Source organism: Chrysochloris asiatica, unplaced genomic scaffold (assembly GCF_000296735.1).
Source record: "Chrysochloris asiatica unplaced genomic scaffold, ChrAsi1.0 scaffold00168, whole genome shotgun sequence".
Taxonomy (NCBI): domain Eukaryota; kingdom Metazoa; phylum Chordata; class Mammalia; order Afrosoricida; family Chrysochloridae; genus Chrysochloris; species Chrysochloris asiatica.
This window is the reverse complement of record NW_006408686.1, coordinates 5,026,214-5,038,261: the sequence shown is the minus strand read 5'-3', so window position 1 is coordinate 5,038,261 and position 12,048 is coordinate 5,026,214. Positions and strand designations below refer to the sequence as shown.

Below are 12,048 nucleotides of genomic sequence, written 5' to 3'. Positions count from 1 at the left end.
GCACTTTAGGGATGAGAGGGGCACATGCACGTGCCCTCTGAGGAAGGCTTAGGGTGGAAACTGTTTGAGCTGTGGCATGGAGGTTCTAGAGCTGGGCTGCTCCACATAGGCTGACAGACGTTCTGGCCTAGGTCATTCTTTCTTGTGAGCAGGGCCTCGAACAGTTCGAACCAGTTCAGTCACTGCCATCCAGACTCAGAAGAAAGGCCTGGTGATCTACTTCCAAATAATCAACACCTGAGAACCCTGTGGAGGGAGCACAGTTCCACTCTGATATACCTGGAGTCATCATGAGTCAGAACTGAGAGACAGCAACTGGTAGTGGTGGTGTCATGATGACACTAAGAGAACTAAACCCTGTGCCAAGCACATGTGTGGCCTCTAGACATACGAATTTCACCCTCACAGCAACCTTATGAGGTAGGTCAGTATAGACTTTACTATTCCATTTTAAAGATGAAAACATGGAGACACAGAATTTAAACGACTTGAAGAATGGAGCTGGGAGAAGCCCCAGGTAGCCTGGATGCAGGGTCCTGGCTTCCCCCACACAGCACAACACAGCCTTTAGTCAGGCAGACCTGGCTTTGGGTGCTGGCACCACTGTTTTCTCACCTCCCCAGCCTCAGTTTTCTTCTCTGGGCAATGGGGACAGGAGCAGCACCTCTATCTCGGGGCTCAAACGTTATGAAAGACTTGATGCAGCACCCCTCCACCCAGAACACATCACAACCATCCTAAGGACAAAAATCAACCTGGACATGTTAGCATTGAGGTCATTAGCCATCAGTGACAAAGGTGCACGCCACAACAGAACATACCCTATGATCCCTTTTCTGAAGCACAGGCATACAACTCACACCGTCTCGATCCAATGATGTTCAGCTTGAACAAGTTGACATTACTGAAATTGATCTGCGTGTATAAATATAATGTACTGTGACCTTTCTCTGACATCAGTTACACTACCAGGAAAGGCTCTTCCAAGGACTACTGTCCTAGACTTGAGGACATGAGGAGGTATATGATTATGTATAAATGTCACATGCATGGGTAGAGAAAAAAAAAACAGAAGGAATTGTGCAAAATGCCGAGAGAGGCAGAAATCTTGGGTGCACGAGCCAAGTTGTCTCAGGACCCAAATGCGCAGGTTACAGCCCCAGCTCTGCCACTTGCTGACTCCGTGACTCTCAACAAGTCACTCATTTCTTCACCTGTTTCCTCATCTGTATATTAGGGATAGTAACAGCACATACCTCCTAAGGCACTTGGTAAAGATTAACTGACTTCATCCACATAAAGCCCCCAGAACCAAATCCAGTACAGCGACTGCTCAATACATATTAAGTAGCTTTACTGTTGTTAATATTATTATTTCCTCTGGTGGGTGGAGTCATGGGGGAACTTCATGTTCTGCACTGCAGAGTTCTACAATGTGAATGTTTACCTGTTCTACCTTCTGAGTGAGAGACAGAACAAAGCAGCACACACTCACACTCGCCCAGCTGCCCCCTCCTCACCCCCACCCCCACCGCCGCCCCATCTAGCTGGAGGCAGGCTGCAGACATGGGCAGGCTACAAAGAAAGTGGGAGAGAAATAAACCCTGAAACTGATTTCCTTCTCTTCCTTGTCCCCCTCCACCACAGAGGGCATAATGCTGATGGCAACCACAGAAATCACATCAAACACTGCTGGCTGGCTGGCTGTAGGCCCCATAAGACCAAGTAAGTGTACCACACCCAGAAGACAGACCCTCCCTAAGTGTCCCTAGGATCATGGCCAAGGCCCCTACGGAAGCTGGCGGGGTCTCGCTCCCCACCCAGTCCTATCAGTCTGTCACACCCTCCCTGCATCATCCCCCTCTGGGGCCCCTTAAGACCCCTGGCTCTCACTCACCTGCAAGCCTCTGCTGATGCTACCCGCCCCCCTCTCAACTTCACTGGCCACATTCCCCTCTACTCTCAGGTTCCAGACTGACATGGAAGCCTTCCTTCCCCCTCCCCCCACCCAAGCACACACACACACACACACACACACACACAACCAGAGGGGGGTGGAAACAGGCATTAAAATAAATAGGCAAATGATACACTCTATGAAGTTGACAACTGTTCTGGAGAAAAATAAGTCACATGTGGAGGATTAGGCATGTGGGAAGGGGGTGGTCAGAGAGGGCCTCAATGAGCTGGTAACATGAGCAAAACCTGAAAGATGAGGGTACCCTGAGGAGCCCTGGGGTGGGGGAGATGTTCTAAGTAGAGGTGTGGCTTGCCTGAGGAGCACCCAGGAGCCAGGAAGTAGTGGCTACTGAGGAAGCAGGCAGGTTACCGGACAGTGTGCAGGGCCCTGGAGGTGGGAGAGAGCTATGGCTTTTACTAGGAGCAAGATGGGAAACTATTGTGAGGTTGAGGTAGGGGTGAAGTTACACATGGAATCCAATGCCTCAACTAAGGCTGGATCACAACCTTCTTATCCAATTTTCCCCCCAAATAAGCCCTGTGCTGGCAAACCCCAATACTCCACATCAGATTCATTTGGGAGCCATATTGTTGTTAACGGCCATCAAGGCAACCCCTGACTTGTGGGGCCCCAAGGTACAGTAGAATAAAAGAGTGCCCTATCCTGGGCCATCCCCATACCAGTCTTAGATCAAACAGTTACAATCCACAGGATTTTCATAGACTAATTTTCGGAAGGAGACTGCCAAACCTTTCTTCCTCCTCTTACAGTAGAAGTTCCACTGAAAGCTATTCCACATCACAAGAACACACAAGCATTTCCTGGCAGACAAGTGGTGGTTGCCGTGAGATGCTCAGCCAGGAAGAGAACCTGGGTCTCTCCTTCATGGAACCACACCAAAGTCAAAACCAAAGCCACTAACATTCAGTAGACTCCAACTCAGAGAGACCTTTTTAAGGGCTTCTGGAGCTTTCAGGCTTCACAGAAGTAGACAGTTCTCATCTGTAGCACAGCTGGTGGGTTCAAACCACTAGCTTTGTGGTTAGCAGTCCAGTGCTTAACCAACCGTAACACCATGGAGCCTTTCATGGAACCATGAGGGCCTGTATTTGACAGATGAAATCAAAGCCAGAAGATTTGCCCACAGGTATCAAGGCCATGCAGGCAAACAGGGCTCCCGTGTGGCCGATCTCAGAGCCTTTTTCACCCCTCTCTATTCTTGCTTACAGGAGTCCTGGGGTGGCGCTGTGGGCTAATGCACCAGACTGCAAAGCCGTTTGAACTGCAAGGTCGGTGGTTCAAGCTCACCAGTCACTCCTGTGAAACCCCATATAGGGTCACTATGAGTCAGATCCAACTCAATGGCACTTCACAACAACAACATCCTTGTTTCCAAGGACTGAGTTCTCCAAGTAGGCTAGACCAGGACTGGGGGGCCCACACTCACACCTGGTGTCCTGGTAAGGAGCGTGGTCAACTCCTATCCTGATTCTGCCACTTCAAGGCTGCACTCAGCTTCCTGGTCATCCAACGGAATTTAACACCAACCTGATAGCACAGGCTTCTGTTACCTCAGATTTGATTTGATTTGATTGTATTTGTACAGCTCAGGATTGTCATGAGAGTCCTGGTGTGGTGCTGTAGGATAAACACTGAATCACAAGGGCGGTTTCAACTGGAAGGTTGGTGGTTCAAACTCACCACACGCTCGTAGAACACCCCATACAGGGTCGCTATGAGTTGGAAGCAACTCGATGGCACTTAACAACAAGAAGGGTTGTCTTGGGGACCCTGTGAAAGGGGCTCCTTGCACAGCTGGAGATCTGGCCAGCACAAAGGAAGAGAGGCAGCAGTTTCTTAAACGGCCATGGGAAGGGCCAAGCACATTCAAACCGTCACTGTTACTTCGCAAAACCAAACCAAGCCCAACTGACATCAAAGTTGCTTACGACTCACAGCAACCTGGGGATAGAATTTCCGAGACTGTAAATCTTTACAGGAACAAAAAGTCTCGGATTTCTCCCTGGTGGGTTTAAACTGCCGACCTGGCGGTTAGCAGTCCAGTGCTTATCCTATAGCGCCACCACGGACTACTTGGTCAAATAGAATCAACGAGATGATTCACAACATGCCTGTATTAACCTGGAGGGATTATCACCCAGATGAAAACACACAGATATTAAAACACAAAAAACAAAGTAGACCCTTCGAAGACACTAGTAGGGAGCACCCGCCCGTCCGCCCGCCCCTGGGAGGCCTGGGGACAGTAGTTGGAGAAGTACAGCCCTAGGGAGCCCTGTCTCCAAGGTCCACTAGTTCTCTGCTACTTGTCCTTTCCTCCATATGTACCCGGGTGGTCTCTGCACAAGCCCAGCTGTCCTCTCCCACCTCCCTGGGCTCGGGGCCCCTCGTTTAAATGGTGTGACCCACCCCTACATGTATATTCCCCCAGCTCCCAGGTCTGCAAGCTGGCTCCAATCCCACTGCACTGGCCAGCATTCCCAGCTCAGGGCCTTTCTGCTCCTTCAGTTGCTCACGTCTTAGCTCACTCTGTCCTCGGTATTCTTCTCCAAGACCCTCTGCCTCTGTCCCTTCCCTTAGCTGACAAATGCTACTTCTCTGACTCCCCCACTAGACTGGGTGCCATGCATCCAGAAGGACACACAGTAGGTCATCAACAAACATGTGAACTAATGGAGCACACTAATGACAAAATCAGCCAAGGGCAGGCTGCTGCGGCCGTGGCCACTCAGGAATCAAACTTCAAGGTGGGAGGAGAGTGAAGTCCCCCTCCCCCAAATCCCTTCTCCCCTTCTCAGGGGAAGGAGGGGGCTGGCCAAGACCAGGGCTCCATTAGGAGGCACAGAGGCCGGCCGCCACACCCACTCCACCTCGAATGGAGCTCAGCCAGTCACTGGCGGCTGGCTGAGGTCTGCTCTGTGCCAGCTCTGTCTTGGAGCCGAGGAAGTAAGAAAGCAAGCATTCTAACAGCATCAGGACTGTGGTAACGGTGGCCACAGTATTCGTCAGCGGCAGGAGAGCCAGGCTGAAAAAGGCAGACTCGGAATCCCAGATAGGGCTGGGTCCAAATTCCATCTTTGTCACTCAGTCACACTTCGACTTTGGGCAACTCCCATAAGCCCCCTTTGCCTCTGTTTCTTCACCTGGAAAATAGGAATAATAGCTGCTCCCCGTTCCCTGTCCCCACCCCCACACAAAGTTTGCTGTGAGGATTGATGAGAAAAAACATGGAAAGCTCAGAGCAGTAGTTGGCCCAGAGATGTTCACTGTGCTATTCTTAATGCTTACGTATGTATTTCTTTCTGTGCCTCAATTTTCCTCCTACAAAATGAGGGCAATACTACTACCCTCCCCCCCTTCGTAGAGCTAATGCACACCAGTGCTCAGAGTTGTGTCTGGCAGAGCAGGGACACCGTGACAGAAGTGATTGATATTCCTGTCCGGAGCCCTTCCCAGCAGGAATCTCAACTCAACAGCCTGTCACGTCACCTTCTCCCAACCATGAACCCACTCTGCCAACCAACACGCCCAGGTTGGTGCCCCCCTCCCCAGCCCCCGCTCGAGGGCCTGTCCAGCCCCAGCTTAACAATATCTCTGGCGGCGGCTCAAACACAGACCCTGTGCTCAGCACGATCGCTCCCTGAATCCGCCCCATAGCCCCACAGCCAGGAATGTCCCCATTTTTAGCTGATCAAGCTGCACCTCAAAGAGGCAAAATAAATACATGAAATAAGGAACCCACCACAGCTGAGGGAAGAGCCCACCCAGTTGGGGCTAAGTAGTGTCGTCGGCCTGACCCCATACGGCTTTGGTGTGGACAGAACCCTTAACCAACCACCAGGCTAGGAAAAACGGGGATCAGCAGCCACCCCAGTCCTTCAGAAAGGGCCCACGAGGTGGCAAATCAAGGCTGCCTTGGATTTCTGGCCTCACCCTTAGGAATATCTGCAGACGGGCTTCTCAGGCAGGATGGCCGGGCTCGAGGAACTTCCTGGAGGGACACACAAGGATCGCCTTGGCCGGCCCCAGCTTACTGACCAGGTCTCCACACACTCAGCCTGCCTGGGTCCTGCTGTGGGTGCAGAGTTGGCAGCGGGTCCTGCCCCAAGGGGGACAGGCGGAGATCCCACCCAGCCGCCCCTCCCACGCTCCTCCCTCCCTCCTGGTCCTGCTCCCCCAGCTGGGCCTCTCGCTGCCTGGCTGGTTGTCCAGAAGAGGCTGCCACGGAACCACCCCACCCCACCGTGCAGCCCAGAGGCCTGGTGGCTGTGAGCCTTCCGCTGAGAGCTCTGGGAAGCTGAGAGGCCCAGGGAGGGGTGTCCCTGGGTCTCCCAGAAGCATGGAGATCAGCCAAGACAGATACTCCTTGCCAACTCCTCCACCCCCAGGGGACTTCTGGAGACCCTAGGTTTTTTCAGAAGGGGCCCTGCTCCTTCTAGGAAGATACCCCAGAAAACACGCCTTAGAAATATAAGAGTTAAGGGCTGAGGGGCAAGGCTGATGAGTGGGTTCAGAAGCACCCCAACAGACAATCATGAGTGCCTTTGGGCGCTGGGGAACCCTGTAGGCAAACTGCCCAAATTCAGATCCCGTCCCCAACACTTCCTGGCTGGGGGCCCCAGTCCAGCTTACAAAGCCTTCCCGGGTTTTCGTGTTCACTGAGGAGAGAGGGGACCAGAGCTGACTCCTCCTCCTGGGGTCTTCTCCCAGGTCCTCCTATGGCTCCTTCCCTGCATTCCAGTCTCTCTGCTCAAATACCACCTCCTCAGGAAGCCCCTCCCTGACTCTCCCAGCCAAAATGAGAATAATATCCCTACACTCTCTATTCCCCCCACCCCCATTTCATTTGCCTTCATAACATCAATTGGGAGTCCGTGGGTGTACTATGGCTAACACTCAGCTACTGACCAAAAGGTTGGAGGTTCAAGTCCACCCAGAGGCAGCTCAGAACAAAGGCCTGGTGACCTATTTTCAAAAACTCAGCCACTGAAAACCCCTTGGAGCACAGTTGTACTCACACGGGTTGTCTGAGTCTGAATCAACTAGAGGACAACTGGCTACCACGGATCAGACCCAGGGTTCTATCGCCACATGGTATCACAGACCTGTCTTCATTAGCAGGTCGGCTGCGCAGCCTGGTCTCTTTCAAGTTCTAGAGCAGGAACGCTGTGGGCCCCCCAGTTTAGCGCACAAATGGAGAAGACAGCAGGACCAGCAAGTACTTTTTGTATCAGGTATGACTGTGGTTCTACATTGTTCATTGACATTTGGGAAGGGCAGAAAGTCTACCCATGGAATCTTACACATCCGAGCATCTCTCCCTGAAGGTACCAACCAGCCAGGGCTCCTGGCACATGGTGTGAAAACCACAGAAGGACGCAGCCATGTGAAGGAGCTTCCTTTGTTGGTTTCTTAGGCAGTGAGCCTCCCACAGGGGGGAAGCAGGAGATGAGGAACTCCTGGACCAGCTCTGGAGAATGTGACCCTCAGCTCAGGCAGAACCCTAAGACCTTCCCTGATAGCAAGTCACCAAATCTGAAATCTCCAGATTGCCATGAAGACGACTCTAACTCATGTCAGGGTAGAACTGAGCTCCACAGGGGTCTTCAATGGCTGATTTTTCTGAAGTCAACTGCCAGGTCTTTCTTCCGAGGCACCTCTGGGGTAAACACGAACCTCCATATTAACCATGTGCACTACCCAGACTCCTGACTAGGTCAATCCTACCAAACTGCTCCTCATGGCATCCTACCAGGTTCCAGATGACCAGTGATGAGGAGGGTAGCATTACTTCCTCTCCTCCCTCCCTCACTGGGTCTGGTCACATAGGCCTCCTGGCTCAGTCTTCCCTCAGACCTGTGCCTAGAAGGTGGTCCCTGCGCCTCACAGCCCACATGACTGGTTCATCTTGCTGCTTGGAACAGCTCAAAGGCACTCAATTTAGGGGCCTTCCTTGCACCCCATCTACTGAAGCCTCCAGTCAGCATGGCATCTGACTTGACTTGCCAGCTGAGCACCTCCCCACTAATCTGCTCCCCATCTAGTCACCAGGTTGAGGGGTTGCCTCCTCCTCCTCCTCGGCTCCCTGTTGAGGGCACCATTGTTCCCCCCAGTTCTTGGAGCAATGCCAGGCACACAGTAGTAGCCAGTGGTGATGAGATCAGTGAAAACCTCAGCCCCAGGATGCCTTCAAGTTCTAATCCAAACTTCCTGGCCAGGCCCATGTGGCCCTGCACCACCTGGCTCTGCCAATTCTCCTAAGCCCTTCTCCTGCCAACCCCCACCCCCACCCCTGTTCCCGTTCCCGCCTTGCAGCCTCCAACGTGCTGTGCTTCCAATCTGGGTCAAGGCCCTCCTAGAGCAGTGGTGGAGATTCAGTAAGGGCAGCTATAGGAAGGCTTCTGCTTGCCACAAAACCTGACATTTGGAAAGGATCTAAAGTTTCTATCCTGGAGGACTCTGGGGCATCAAGGTGGGAAAGGAAGGGAGCTAAAGGGTCTGCTGGGAGCTGCTTGTGGTTTGCCCACTTTTACTTGATTATATGTGCCCTCCCCCCACCCCCTCCTTCCTCATCTGGAGAATAGAGATACTACTTTCGGCCCTGCCCTCCTCCTGGGGGCATCTGACAAGGCTCAGCAGCTGCCAGGCCTCTCTAACTAAGCTCCAGCAGAACTAAAAAGACTTCTTTACAATCGCTAATACACACTGATTCCACGGGCAAAACAAATGAACAACACATGAAGCATTCAAAGAAGATGGAAGGAATACACATATTCACTGAACCAAAAACAATTGGTTAACATTCATCCATTTCAGGAAGTAGCGTATGATCAAGAACCAATGACACTTAAGGAAGATGTCCAAACTGCATTGAAGGTGTGGACAAAAAACAAAGCTCCAGGAGCTGACAGACTACCAACTGAGATGTTTCAACAAATGGATGCAACATACCAAGTGCTCACTTGTCTATGCGACCTGGCCAACCGATTAGAATTGACCCACACATGTGCCAATTACAAAGAAAAGTAATGCAACAGAATGCGGAAATCGTTGAACAGTATCATTAATATCACATGCAAAACTTGCTGAAGATCATTCAGAAACTGTTGCTGTAGTACAATCAACTGCTAGAAACTCAAGCCAGATTCAGAAGAGGATGTGTTGTTGTTGTTGTTAAGTGCCATAGAGTTGATTCTACCTCACAGTGACACGAAGAGTGGCTGATGAGTTTGAGCCACTGACCTTCTGGTTCAAACCGACCTTGCAGTCTAGTGTTTAATCTACAGAGCCACACCAGGACTCCAAGAAGAGGATGCAGAACTTAGGATATTATTACTGATGTCAAATGAATTTTGGCTGAAATCAGAGAATACCTGTATTGTGGATTGAATTGTGTCTCCCAAAAATAAGTGCTGTAAATCATAACCTGTATGCCTATGGTTATAATCTCACTTGGGAATAGGCTGTCTTTGTTATAAGCCAATCTCTTGAAATACAAAAACATTAAACAAGTAATGCAAAGAAGCAGAGATGGATACAACCACAAATATATACTTAAATACACACACTCATATACATATATCTGTAAAACAGAGGCTATTTCTACATATGTATTCTCATGTGCTGCAAATATACTCATGAATATAGTAGAATATATAAGAAGCTATGACAACGTGATTATGAGTCGGGTTGCTAACTTCATGGTTGGCAGTTTAAAACTACCAGTCGTTTCACAGGAGAAAGATGAAGCTTTCTGCTTCCTTCAAAACTTACAGCTTCAGAAATCCTATGCAGGGTCACTCTGAGTCAGAAGCGACTCCAAGGCATATCACCACCACCACAGTAGAACACACAGAGGGCAAGGTTTATGAAAACTTCTTAGCCTTAACCTTAACCAAATACCCTGAAGGAATGAGATCCTATGCCTGGGGGCTTAGGATCAGGATCACAGTCTCAGGGGACACTAAGGTCAAAGAACATAACATAATCCACCATGTTCAACATCCTATTTTGGTGAGCAGCAACTAGTGTCTTAAAAGCTCATGAACAGCCATCTAAGGTGCAACTATAGGTCTCTCCCCGCCAGAGCGAAGACAATAGCATGAAGAAAATCAAAGACACATGGAAATAGGGCTAATGGACCTCGTGAGCCTCAGTCCCCATGACTGACTCAGACCAGAAGAACTAAATGGTGCCCGACTACCAACTGCTTAGAAAGGGATCACAATGGGAGGGCCTAGCGGGAGAAAATTATGAAACAAAACTCAAAATCATAAAAAAGACCAGGCTTACGGGTGTGACAGAGGCTGGTGGATGCCCAGAGACAATGGCCCTGGTTCACCTTTCAAGCCTAGAACTGAATTCACCCTGTGGTTCAACTCTCAGCCAAAGACAGGCAGGCCTATAAGGGGAACCAATTTGTTCTGTAACTTTTCACTCAAATCACAATTTAAAAAAGAGAGAAAGAAATAAAACAAAGCAGAGATGAGGGAAGATTAATGCTAAGTCATATGGAAATCTCCAAGGAACCAGGAACCAAGCAGAAGAAACAAGACCTTCCTCCAGAGCCAACAGAGACAAAGAGCCTAGAGTCAGAACTGTGCATTGGACTTGTTGTTAAGTGCCGTCGAGTCGGTTCCAACCATAGCGACCCTGTACAGGGTTTCCGAGGCTGTAAATCTTGACGGGAGCAGAAAGCCTCATCTTTCTCCCGCGGAGCAGCTGGTAGTTTAGAATTGCTGATCTTAAGGTTCACAGCCCGATTCGTAACCACTACGCTACCAGGGCCTCCTAAAAATACATCTTGTTAAAGACACCCATTTGTAATATTTCTGTTATACAAGGTAGTTCAAAAAGTTTGTGGAAAACTTCCATTCTTTTCATTCCACTTCTCCACAAACTTTTTGAAGCGCACTCATAACAGCACTAGGTAACTCAGGCAAGCAGAACCATACTTACCTGTGTTTTATTGACTATGCAAAGGCATTTGACTATGTGGACCATAAAAACTTGTAACTTTGCGAAGAATGAGAACCTATACATAGACCAAGAAGCAGTTGTTCAAATAGAACAAGGAGAACAGGGGTTTAAAACCAGGAAAGGTGTGCAGCAAGGTTGTATCCTTTCACCATACTTATTCAATGTGCATGCTGAGCAAATAACCCGAGAAGCTGGATTATATGGAAAACAACAAGGTATGCAACAAGAAGGTGACATAACCTTGCTTGTTGAAAGGGAAGAGGACTTGAAGCACTTACCAATGAAGATTACAGCCTTCAGTATGGATTACACTTTAACAGAAAGAAAATAAAAATCCTCACAAGGAACCAGAAGGTAACATTATGGAAAACCCCAAAACAAACCAACAAACCCACTGCCATCATTCTGGTGGCAACTCATGGCAACCCTATTGGACACAGGGTTTCGAAGGCTGTCCTCTTTACAGAAGACTGCCACATCTTTCTCCTGTAGATCGGCTGTTGGGTTTGAACCACAGACCTTTTGGTTAACAGCAGGGCACTAAAGGGACTGCACCATCAGGGTTGTTAACATCATAATAAACAGAGAAAAGAGTGACGTTGTCAAGGATTTCATTTTACTTGGATCCACAATCAACACCCATGGAAGCAGCAGTCAGACCAAACAACCCAATGCATTGGGCAAATCTGCAAAATACCTCCTTTATAAGTGCTAAAAAGCCAAGATGTCACCTTAAGACCTTAAGAAGCACAGTGTGCCTGACCAAAGTGAGAGGTTTTTTTGTTTTGTTTTGTCTTGTTTTTTATGATTTATTGTGAATTATGTGATAGTATACATGGGAGAACATTAGTTTTACATTCATTCTATTGTATATCATCTCATTGCCATGGGTACAATCCCCTCCATGCAATCCTTCCCCCATGCCCCCCAGGTCTTCAGCACACAGTCGCGGAGTCTCCCTCTCTGGATCTAAAGTCTCCAGCAGGTCCATCGTTCCACATCATCATCTCTGGCTCCATTTCAGGCATCACTGCTTCTCTGGGTAGGGTCCCGCTCTCTGCTCTTCTCCCTTGATGGTCCTAGGGACC

General features: G+C 49.5%; 1 protein-coding gene across 1 annotated transcript in view; it reads right to left on the bottom strand.

Moving 5' to 3' along the window:
• The window catches only part of AKT2 (v-akt murine thymoma viral oncogene homolog 2), a 46,719-nt gene that overhangs the window by 30,672 nt on the left and 3,999 nt on the right, over positions 1-12,048 (bottom strand). The window lies entirely within an intron of this gene.